The sequence below is a fragment of the Marmota flaviventris genome, chromosome 1 (genome assembly GCF_047511675.1).
Source record: "Marmota flaviventris isolate mMarFla1 chromosome 1, mMarFla1.hap1, whole genome shotgun sequence".
NCBI classification, from domain to species: domain Eukaryota; kingdom Metazoa; phylum Chordata; class Mammalia; order Rodentia; family Sciuridae; genus Marmota; species Marmota flaviventris.
Window position 1 is genome coordinate 193,994,347 of NC_092498.1, and position 12,639 is coordinate 194,006,985.

At 34.9% G+C, this 12,639-nt stretch overlaps 1 non-coding gene across 1 annotated transcript; it reads right to left on the reverse strand.

The window, feature by feature from the left end:
• Nucleotides 1-8,179: 8,179 nt before the first annotated feature.
• On the reverse strand, nt 8,180-8,285 carry LOC114090411 (U6 spliceosomal RNA). Its single transcript, XR_003582337.1, has one exon. It is a non-coding gene; the product is annotated as a U6 spliceosomal RNA (small nuclear RNA).
• Between the last annotated feature and the right edge of the window lie 4,354 nt (nt 8,286-12,639).

Below are 12,639 nucleotides of genomic sequence, written 5' to 3' on the forward strand. Positions count from 1 at the left end.
TTTGTATATCCTCTTTAGGGAAATGTCTATTTAAGCTCTTTGCTCATTTTTAAAATGAGTTGTTGGTCTTTTTGTTGTTGAGTCATATGTGTTCTTTAAATAGTCAAGATTCTAAATCCCTTTCAGATATATAATCTGAAAACCTCACTTGCAGATATTTCTTTCATTCTATAAGCTATATTTTCAATTTATAGTATCTTTGGATGCACACAGAATTTGTTTCGAGGTAGCCTGCTTTTAATTTATTTTTAAAATAAATATTATCTATATTTTGTACCCTAATTGAATTGGTTCCTGATAACTCATTCCCATATTTTGAAACAATGGACTGAGCTGCCTTAGACATCTTACATGTTTTTATTTTTTAAAGTAATTTTTCTTTCATTTCTTTTAATGGCAGATCACTCTGCTGTGTTTTCCTAATTATACCACCACCTAAGCACTGACATTTTACTTTTTCATCATTTTATTTTTTGTGCATTTTTTATCTTCTTATTATATTAATGTAAAGAAGTTCCAAGTACTTTTTCACTTTTAATTATTTAAAAGTCACCTTATTACTGTTTTAAATCTGTTATAAAGGATAATTTGTGGTGGGAAACTGTGTAATCAGCACAAGTTTAAAGAAGGCCTTGGACCTCCTTCCTCTCACCCATGATTGCTCTTCCTTTCCTCACTCTCAGGACTTGATGTGATTTCTGAGTACTAAAGAAAGGGAGACAGGGAAATGAAAGAAAAAGTTAGAAGACTTGGAGTTGCATAGCCCACCTCCCATAACATAGTGTCCAAAGAATTTTCAACGATATATTACAAAGCATCGAGTTCATGCCCAGTGTCTTTTGAATCCCCAGTTACCTTTTTAAATAAGTTAGGATGGTTAACTATTTGAGAAGGAGGAAGGCAGGGTGGCGCTCCAACAGAATGGGATGGAGCTGGCTTCCTGGCTCTGCTCCTTAGAACCAGTGCGTGCCCTGACACACTTTTTCTTAACCTTTCTGGTCCTTAGTCTGGTCTCTCAGCTGTGGCACTTTATAAGCACACAAGAAAATAATAATTGTGAAGCTCTGTATGTGAAAAATAGTCACCCAATGTTAATTCCACTTTATTATCTTATAGTTCTCATTGCAAAAGGAAAGATCAGCTTATAAGTGTGAGAACTGTTCCTGTTGAGGTCAACAATATTTATATTGGATTTCTGCAAGATTCAGCTATATAACTTTTGTAAATAAAATGTTTAGCTCTCTGCAAACTACAAGGAAGCTTAGGAAAACCTATAAAAAAACACTTTTATGTGGCACAGTCTAATAAAATTCCCTCATCGTCTCTAAGATGTTTTACCCGCTACTTCTTCCTTATTTTTAGAACAAAAATCTAGAAGCTTTTCATTGCTGTAAAACAGAATTAGGAACAAAATGCTCTTAGATGTCACATCAGTATATATGAGACAGGAAAAAACAAGCAGAGAGGCAAAAGCTACCAAAGTAGAGGAATTAAAGGTGGCTGGTGTCATAAAATATTAAAGCATGGTTTAATCAGCAGTGAGATATGTAAGCGAGCTTAATTAGAAATACATATTATTATTTGACTTTAAAGTACAAAATTAAAAATTAAAGCAATCTTACAGGATACATAATCAGCGAGGAATAATATGTTGGAAAATGAGTCTGATGTTGTAATTGGTGTGTATAATTTAAAATTAATTAATTTTGGTTATCATACATGCAGGCAAATATGAAATCAACAAATTTTAAATATTAAACTCATAATTATAGTGACACTGCTATGTCGCTATCAGGAAGCAAGAGATTTCTCTCTGACATGTAGTCACTCTCAACTCTAATGTGCTGTTTCTGATCAAATCAAGGAAGTATTCTGTCTACAGGATGTCTGAACAATCATGATTATATGAAATGTGCCCACTCCTAAATTTCTTTTAATTAATATTCACAGTGATGTTTTTGCCTGTGTCAAATTTTCTTTCCTATCACATCTTAAATGAAAAAGGGACTTAATTTTAATTAACACATCATTGCAGGTAGTCTAATATTAATGTTCACTAAGCCCTTTATAAGATTCATTAACAACCATTTTGTGCTGAAAGGACCCAGGAGGCAGATAGAAAGTGGGGAGGCTATTTTTAGTGATTTTGCTATTGATTTTACAAAATACTGAAGACAGAAGCACATTGCTTTAGGAGTCCATAGTTAAGTAGGCATGAAGTCATGCCATTAAGTAAAAGAGAGAAGGAAAGAAAAGAAAGAGGGATAAATGTGCATCTATTTCTACATATCTATATGTGCTTTTATATAGTCACATGGATACTATATATATTCAGATAGGTATATATCTATGCATATATGTATATATGTATATATATACACTCACACATACATATCTTCATTTATATGTATATATGCATAACAGTGAAAAAGGGACTTAATTTTAATTAACACATCACTGCAGATACTCTAATATTAATAAATGGAGAGAGAGAGAGAGAGAGAGAGAGAGAGAGAGAGAAACCATTTTCTTACCCAGGATTAATATTGGGTAGACTCCATACAGGTGACGTAACAGAGTAGGAACAAAACCATGAAAATTGGAATAAAAATTAGATTTTATTGGGTTCACAGATCTGTATATAACATAAAGGATGATAAGCTAAAATCCTTGGATTTGAAAACAGGTGGCTGCTACCCTGCATTATCCAACTTTCCTCATCCACAACCAGTTTATAAGGTGATCTGAAATCCCTCAGCCATTCATCTGCTCATTTCTGGTATGCTACCGTCTCCTTGTCTTCTTCCACCATCCACAACATCTTTGCCTTTGACACATCTATCTTTGGCTAGATCCACTCTTAATGACTTTATTTTTTTAAGGTAACTTATGTACTCTGTTCCAGTGGTAAATTCTGGCACATGTAGATGATGTCCCAAACTGCCCCCATGTATTAGGAAGGACTGAGAATCCATATTTGGAGGCAGAAGCCTATCTTCAAAGGTAAACTTATGTTCCATTTTGTCAACTTCAACAATATCTTTTCTCACTGTAGCCTCTCCAAAAGTTATTGTAAAATGGAAGTAAGCAAAATGGAAGTGACAGGAGGAAGTCAAGAAAAGATAAAAAATGGTGGAGGCTTCTCAAACACCAGTTTATTTTTTATTTTTTTGGTCCTCAAGAATAGATTGACAGAGATCAAGAAGATATCAGCTGAATACTACCCTTCATGGATACCAGTTCATATGGTAAAAATCAGGATCTGGCTCTGAGTCCTTCATTGAACTTCTTTTGACCCATCATCTGGCTGCAACACTTAACATAAAATAAAAAGAACAAAAAGCAACTTTGTTCTATTGGACTTCCTCTTCCCATATAGTTGCTCCTGGGCTCACACTTAACCCATTTGGGTCCATTTGAATTTTGGACATGACTCTTCCCCATGTTTGTAGAAGGATATTATAGTTTCAGCATGTTCATTTGCTTCATGTAAATAATCTGTTCAGAAACTCTTGAGTCCTTGTAGTTTACTTCCAATTTCTCTAGTGTAGGAAAATATTTGGGCCACATGATATGGGAAGAAGAGGTAAAATGATAGTGTTTCTATTAGTTGATTGGCATAAGCAAAGAGAGATTATTTTCTTAGAAATATCCTTTGTTTTTATGCCACTGTAATTTTCAGGCATTTCCAGAAAATAAAGCAGACCAAAACGAGATAGATAGATAGATAGATAGATAGATAGATAGATAGATAGATAGATAATATGTGTAGGTAGTAATATTCATGCTCTCCAGAGAAACAGAAGCAATGGACATATATGCAGTTCTAGACAACACCACAAGACATGAAAATTAAAAAAGGCATGTGGATCAAAATGGGGTTAAAAAAAAAAAAACTACCCTTTTTAGAGATGACATGATTGTCCTTACAAATATCCTAAAGAATATATAAAACATCCTCATAGAGCTGTAATTGTATTCACTGAGTTCATACAACACAAGATTAAAATTCAAAAATTAGCTATATTTCTATATGTGGTCATGTATTGATTAATGACAAAGATATATTCTGAAAAATGTACCCTTAGACAATTTCATCATTGTACAAACATCACAAAGTATATATAAACCTAGATGGTACAAGTCAATCCCCTGACAAGGCCTTTTGATGCAATCAGGAGACCTAATAAACATAAGATGTATGAGGATGCTATGCTGCCAGTGTAACATGGTGCATGGCTTAACAGTGAACATTTTTTTTAAGAAGTAGTAACATTACACTTTAAAAATAACAATGAATAGTACAGTAAATTCATAAACTTATAGCACAATAGCTTTCTCTTTTCAAGTATTATGTTCTATATGCAACTACTACTTTATTTTATGACTCGTAGTCAACTAGATTGGTTTACACCAGCAACACCATGAACACATGAATAATGCATTGTGCTGTGACATTATGATGCTGACCTGGTCACTAGGTGATGGGAATTTTCCAGCTCTGTTATAATCCTAGGGGACCACTGCTATGCATGTGGTTTATCATTGACCAAAACATTATGTGGCAGCACATGAGTATACCAGCAATGAACTTGTGGGAACCCAAATTAAACATGACATCACCTATGATTGCTTCAAAAATGATTTTTCTAGTTGTAAATATAACAAAGCCTATACCTTACTTGTGAGATGAAAACTAAAAAAATGCTGATTTAGTGTGGGGTGTGGTGGTGCATACCTGTAATCCCAATTCCTCAGGAGGCCAAGGCAGGAGGATCATGAGTTCAAAGCCATCCTCAGCAATGGCGAGGCACTAAGCAACTCCATGAGACCCTGTCTCTAAATAAAATATAAAATAGGGCTGGGGATGTAGCTCGGTGTTAAGTGCCCCTCAGTTCAATCCCCAGTAACTTTTTCCCCACAAAAAAAAAAAAATGCTCATTTAAAAATAAGAATATAAATTGAAGAAGAGATGTTGTGTCCAAGGATTGGAAATATCAACCTGGCTAATATGTCAGTTCTCCCTAAATTGATTCAAAGATTTGACACAATTGCTATGACATCTCCTCACTATTTTATTTGCCATAGAGACAAGATCATTCTAAAATTTAAATGGATAAGCAAAGAAGGTAAAATAATAAAATTTCCAAAAAAAAAAAAGAATATATTAAGAGGAATACTGCCACCTGATTCCAAAATTTCTTATGGAGTTGGATCAAGCCATTGTGGTTGGAGAGTTAAGACGCTTTGATCAATGGAAAGGAATAGAGTACGCAGAAGTAGCTCCATGCCACATGGATATCTGGATAACTGTTTGCTGTTGTTGTTCAATAGCTTCATTGAAATAGAATGCACACATTCAGCAACAGACCCATTAAATTATACACATAAATATGTAAAATCATCACCACAATCAATTCAAAAATATTTAAAATATTTTAAAAATAAACCTCATGCACTTTCCTATAACACACCCCCAACACACACACACACACACACACACACACATACACACACACACAGACTCCCTACCCCTATCCCTCACTCCTAATCAGCCACTAATCTTCATGCTGTCTCTATAGATTTCTCTCATCTGGACACCTTGCATAAACAGAATATGATCTTCTATGATTGGTTTCTTTCAATTAGTATAAGGCTTTCAAGGTCCATCCAACTTGTAGTATATATTTCATATTTTATGGTCAAATAATATTCCATTGTGTAGCTATACCATATTGTGTTTATAGTCATCACTTGATGAAAACATGTGCTGTACAGTGAACTGATTTTGCCCAAATACCCAGAAATAATTAAATGCTGGAAGGAGAGCTTCTTGGGTGAATGGTGCTGAAGCTCTTGGTTTGCTAGGGCTTAGATAACAAAATAACTTAGACAACTTAGACTGGATAAGTTATAAATAATATAAATTTATTTTATTTTATTTTTTGCAGTTCTGGAGGCTGAGGAGTTCATGAGCAAGCTCACCAATAGATTTCATGTTCCTTATAGATTGTGCTTTCTACATGTGTTCACATGCTGGAAGACAGACCAGCTCCCTTAGGCCTCTTTAATAAGGACATTTATTCCATTCACCATGGCAGAGCCCTTGTGACCTAATCATTCCTAGAAGACCCACCATCTAATATTATTGCCTTGGTAATTATGTTTCAATATATGAATTTTGAAGGGACATCTATATTCAGACCATGGCATGTATCTATAGCCAAAAGTAATGAATCTTTTTACAAATCTCACAGTTGCTATAAAAATAAACTCAAATAGATTAATTTATAGATTTAAATATAAAATGTAAAAGTTTACAACTTGTAAAAGAAAACATAAAAGAAAAGTCTCTAGGACATACAGCTTAGTGAAGCTTTCTTAAGATGCCAAAAGCATGATACATAAAATAAAAATTTGGTATATTAGACTATATCAAAGTGAAATATTTTTTCTCTGAAAAAGATAATTTAAGAAAATAAAGATAAAGTATACCTTGGGAGAAAATATTTATAAACCACATACCTAATGAAGTACTCATCTACAATATGTATAAAAGACTCAAAAGTAATCATTGAAAAGCAAATCATCCAATTAGAATATAGGCAAGAGACATGGATATTTCACTGAATCAGATATGTGGTTGGTAAATAAGCACATGAAAATAAGTTTAACTTTACCAGCCAATTCCTACTTTAGTTAATTATTTCCTGCACAGCCATAAAATTATATATAAACAATTTATTATAGCATACATGAACAACAATACTTACTACTTACCAAAATATTTCTAAAGCCATTGATATCACTTTTTCTAAATGATTCTTTTTCTTATGGAGAAAATATTCAAAAGCAAAATTTCATGGTGATCATGATTCAGTGTTGTCCCTTCTGTATCACGTTTTCTACCTCGTTGTCCCTATTCATTTTCTCAATTGCAATGAAAAATGTTAATTAACAAACCTAAAATCTATAAGGTAATATGATATTTAGGTAGGAGAGCTGGCTTCTCCCTCGAAGTTGTGTAAAACCACTAGCTCTGTTTTTGTTTGTTTAATTTTTTGTTCATTCTTGAAGATTTCTTTCATTCACGAATATTCTAATGGCAATATCTGTTCCTTCATTCTGATATCAGTACCATGAGCTAAGCAGGTCACTGTCCTTAAGGTTCACTTATGGCACCTATATCTGGGATTCCCCCAATCCATTGATGTTCCTGGACTTCCAGGGAGTGGTATTCTTCACCTCTTCACATGAATGTCCCCACCTATCTTCCTGAATGGACACAGCTGGCAAAATGTACCTTGAAATGTGTTATTTTTGACATGATCATTGTTTATAAATAAGATCCATAACATAGATATATGACAATACATTTTATATAACTTATGTGTAATAAAAAAGTATAACTTTCAATGTTGTCTTTTGTACCAGTGAGGAAAACATAATCTTTTTTTTTTATCAGTTTTTGTTTAGTTTTCCTTCTTGGTTGTACAAATTAGCATAAATAATTAGGTTTGTAACTCATCTGAGATCAAATCAGTTGTTTCTAGGAAAATGAACAAACGTATTCCTCAAAAGACACTGGTGACCTTTGTTGGGCTTATTGGAAGTTCTGGCATAATATTAACTAGTAGCATAATTACCTTTTTATTTACTTCCAAGATACCCTGAACACTATCCCTAAACAGTATAATTTTGCATGTTTTTGACATTTATGTAAAAGGCCCTTCCTGTTTGTTATCAGTTGCCTTGTTCTTCTGTGCAATATTACATTTATGTCATTCACATCACTATTCAAGATTTAATATTCTTTTTTATTGCATTTGATTGCTGTACTCTATTCCAGTTTACACATACTACATATTTTCCATTGTATGGATTGACAAGTTCAGAATCTTTTTTTGTTAATTAATTTATTTTAATCAGGTATATATGACAGCAGAATGCATTTTGATTCATTGCACATAATTGCAGCACAACTTTTCATTTCTCTGGTTGTACATGATGTAGCATCGCACCGTATGTGCAATCATACATGTTCCTAGGGTAATGATATCCATCTCATTCCACCATCTTTCCTGCCCCCATTGCCCTTCCCCATCCCTCTCTCCCCTTTGCCCAAAGTTTCTCCATTTTTTCCCATGCCCCCCGCCACCATTATGAATCAGCATCCATTCAAATTATGGAATGCTTCTCAAATTTGCATGTCATCATTGCCCAGGGGCCATGCTAATCTTCTGTGTATCATTTCAATTTTAGTATATGTGTTGCCAAGCAAGCACCAGATCTTTTTTTTCAAGCACATTCTTATATACCCATTTACTAGCTATGCATTGCTACATGGCCACTTTCATTATATTCTATTCTTAGTTATAAGCAAGTAACTCAGTTAGTTTACATTCAAGGGTAGCACAGGAATAACACGAGATGGCACTTGTTAGAGGCAGTCCAGCACAACCTGTTATACCTATCTTTCCAAAAAAAAAAAAATGGAATCTCACTTTACAAATTCTATCTGCAAGATTTAATATTTATTGCCTGAATAATAGGAGTTCTACACTAGGAACTTTGCTTAGCATGAAAAACAACCTTTAATCCTCTTAACTATGCTGCAAGTATTATTATCCTCCTTTTACAACTTAAGGAAGTGGGACTCAGCGGGGTTAAATAATTTGCCTATGGAAATGCCAGTATGTGGGAGAAAACATACTGCAACCTTCAAAACCAATGTTATCAGCATGCTGTTTAAATATAATAATGGGAAGCACTGATTATAATGGAAAATAAATATTGCCATCGCTTATCTTAATCAGGATGGTCCCTCTTTATCTCCACCAAATGTAAAATGCAGTCAAATGACTTTCCTCTAGACTTTATGCTAGATGTATTCACGAGGGTTAAAAAAAAATGACAGTGCAACTTTACTTCATATTGCCATATATGAGTAATTCTATGACCTTTTGATTCTTAGAAATATCAGCCTGGAACCTATAACTCAATAATATGTAGCTGCTCTGAGCCAAGGTTACTATGATTATATAATTTACTGCAAAGAGCAATACCACTAGTTCTTTGTTACATTGGGCCAATCTTGGAGCAGACAATATTGGCAATAAATCTTATCAAACATTTGGACAGAAAAGCAAATGATATCTCATATTTTTACAGTTAGAATCAAGAGACTACCTTCTTTCACTGTTTGTTTTTGTTTCTTAAGTTGTAGGTTTTCTTCTTATAAAGGCTAGAATATGGAAGAACCTGTTATTGGCCAACTTATTCCATTCCTGACTCAAGGCCACTAAAGATTAGAGAGATATCTCATGATGTATAAATCTATGTATTTTGGAGAATGTTTTTCCAGATCCCCACATCTCTTCCTTGAAGAATTTTAATAACCTCCTAGCTTTGTACTCTCTGTTTTTGCTTTTATTCTTCCAATTATTTATTTACTTACTCCATGAATATTTATTAATTTTACAGGTGCTTTTTTTCCAAAAATCTTTTTAAAATGCGTATTTGATCATGCCAACTTCTCTGCATGATTCTTCATCATCTTCAGGACACAATCTAAAGACTAGAACAGAAGGCTTCAGACCTAACTGTCTACCCACCTCCAACTGTGAACACATAATCAGGGCATTACAAACAACTTGTCTATCTCAATGACTCTACTCTGTTTTATTTCTCTATTTATTTATTTATTTATTTTTTTAACCTTGTCACACACAACTTTTTGTTGTATTTTAAAGCCTAGGTAAAACCTTCCTTCCTTGCTATGATGCATGGCATTTTTGGTTGAAAAGCCAGCAAACCATTGAGATGATATGATTATGTTAAGATTTGCATTCATATGGATATTGGACTCCTGCTGTCCACCTCCGCCTGCTACAGGACTCCTGGAGAGTTCCCATTGGTTGGGGAAGTGCAGTAGGAGGGAATTCCGGAGGAGGGACTTCCTGTGGGGGTCCAGGAGAACACCGGTGTGTGGGTCGGTCGGCAATCTTCCCAGGAGGATATGGGGCATTGGTGGCAGTTTCAAAAATAAAGTTTGTTCCTGCTTGAGTGGCTCGTGATTTTGTGCCCAGCCAGACTGTGGCACTTTTTCATCTTATTCCCATTGCATTTTTGTATATAACTCTATCAGCACTTCTTAATTGTTCCTCTTTAATTCCTTTAAATAGATAGCCATGAATAGATTCCCACCACAAGAGATTTTTAAATAACAATTGTAAGCTAGAGTGATCATAAGGTTTTTACAGGGGCACACATTAATAACACTGAAGTTCTAAGGGTCTTCATGTAAATCACCTGGGCTATAACACAATCTTTCTTGCACCTATTGTGGAACAAAAATGCAGTTTCCCTTTACCAAATGGGGCACTTCACCTCAGCCTTCTTCTATGTTTGACAGTTCAATAACAAAAAGACACTTGTGTCAAATTAATGCTCTCAGATATCCATTTCTAGGGGCCATGAATATGTCCTCCAAAGAAAATTTTCCTCTCTTAGGAACTAGGAATGCTAAAGCTAAGTTCATGGTTTGGGGAACAAGAAGCAAAAATTACTTCATAGGTGAGTTGGGCCCCTTTTATATCCACTCCAACATATTGATCCATGTATTCTTATTCAGAGAATTCCATCATACATTTATCACTATTTTCAGACTTTTAAATACCTCAATCTTTATGGCATATTTCCAAAACTTCTTCTGTTGTAGGCCATTTCATCATTATTGAAAGCCAAGTCTCTTCCGGATAATTGGATACATAGTAGTTCGGGGAATACCAAAAGTGTGGGGCCCATTGCCCACTTTCCTTGTAAAATGATACTTTTCACTATTGTAAAATGGTAGTGGGTAGTGTTGAGTGTCATCCCATGGCAAAGAATAAATCACTCTGTCAGTTGAAGTTGAGACTAATGGTAGAATTGTGCACAAGGAAGACAAATTTGCATTCTGAACAGACTCTATTTCTATAAGGACAGACTGCTCTTCTTCCCATGATGGAAGAGGTCCAAAATAATCAAACTATCACTAGGTGGCTGTCTGATCCTCCCTCCACTCTCAATCCTGGGAATGATGCCGTATCAGTGTTTGGATTTGACCTCTGCTATTGGCAATTTGCGTACTCAGCAGGTACAGCAGTCAGATCAGCTATGGTGTGCAAGGTTTCATGTTGTTAAATTTACATGGATCCTTCAGAGCTGCCAAAATAGCCATGTTTTTTGTGAGTCCATTAATCAAACACTGGATAACTGAAAAAATGAATCTCACTGATGACCCCAGGATAAGTCCTCTTATCCACATGGCTACCGACAATCTGAGTCATATTAAATTCTATAAGCACTTTCGTGGGACACAAATATATTCTCATTCTATTTCCATTCTAAGAAACATTCACAGTATTCATCTCTAGAATTCCTAGTTACTGATTTTTCAAATTTATTAAGTAACTATGGAGACTCAAATCAGGTTTATCTCCCCTGACCTAGGATTTATCTGATTATATAGTTCAAGAAACACAGTCTGTATTTTTACTGTGGATTCTGTGAAAAATTAGTTACTAGTCACTATCCCATAGTCCTGGAAGTCAAAACAAATCTGTCCTTGTAAATTTTTGCTGTACTTATACCCACCTGGTCAAGAATGATCAGGTTTTACTAAGTGGATCATTCTATACTATACTCCAGGATCATACTATTTGCACTAAGATATGGAGCCCAAAATCATAATGGTGAAAGGAGCCCCCATAGCCCTTTGTATCCAGACTAAGAAGACAACCAACTACCACAGATATTTACATGGACTCTGGTTTCCCTTCATGAAAGATTTGTTTTTGTTTTCATTTGGTACCAGAGAGTAAACTCAGGGGCACTTGAACACCGAGCAACATCCTCAGTCTTATTTTGTATTTTATTTAGACACAGTGTGTCACTGAGTTGCTTAGGATCTTGCTTTTACTGAGGCTTTGAACTTTTGATCCTCCTGCCTCAACCCCCTGAGCTGCTGGGATTACAGGCATTCACCATTGCACCCCGCTAGGAAAGCATTTTAATGTGAAGAGAGTTTTCTGTAAACACCCATGATGAACAAGTCTATTCCCACATTACTTTATCCCTGAGTCTTCAAATTTTTTTCCCTGTTTTATTCCAGAGAAGTTCTGGAACCTCAGTCTTGTTGAACACAATATACCAATGAACTAGAGCCTCAATATACTAAGAAAAAATGTTAGATCCCCTTTCAGGTCATGAATACCTGCTCCAATGCCCTTAGAATTTCATTTCCACCAATGTTTCCCAAATTCTTCCTGGATAAGTATATAATTATCCCTATGGTTCACATAAGTATTTAAGTCATCTTATAATACAGGAGGTAATGGAGTATGGTACATTTGGGAGCAGAGGTGAAATAACATCCCCTTGTAATATAACAACATTCCCTGTATTCAGTACACCATTGAAAAGTCCTTATGCAATATCCAGTTAGTTTCCTCTTACAGTGTGGAGAAACTACTCTGACAAAGGAGTTTCAGAAGGATGTGCAGTTCAGGGTTCTGAACTTCATCTCTCTGTTGAAATTTTCCCGTCCTTAATATCAGAGTGCTCACTCATTCCTAACCAGTACCTTAACTTTCACAT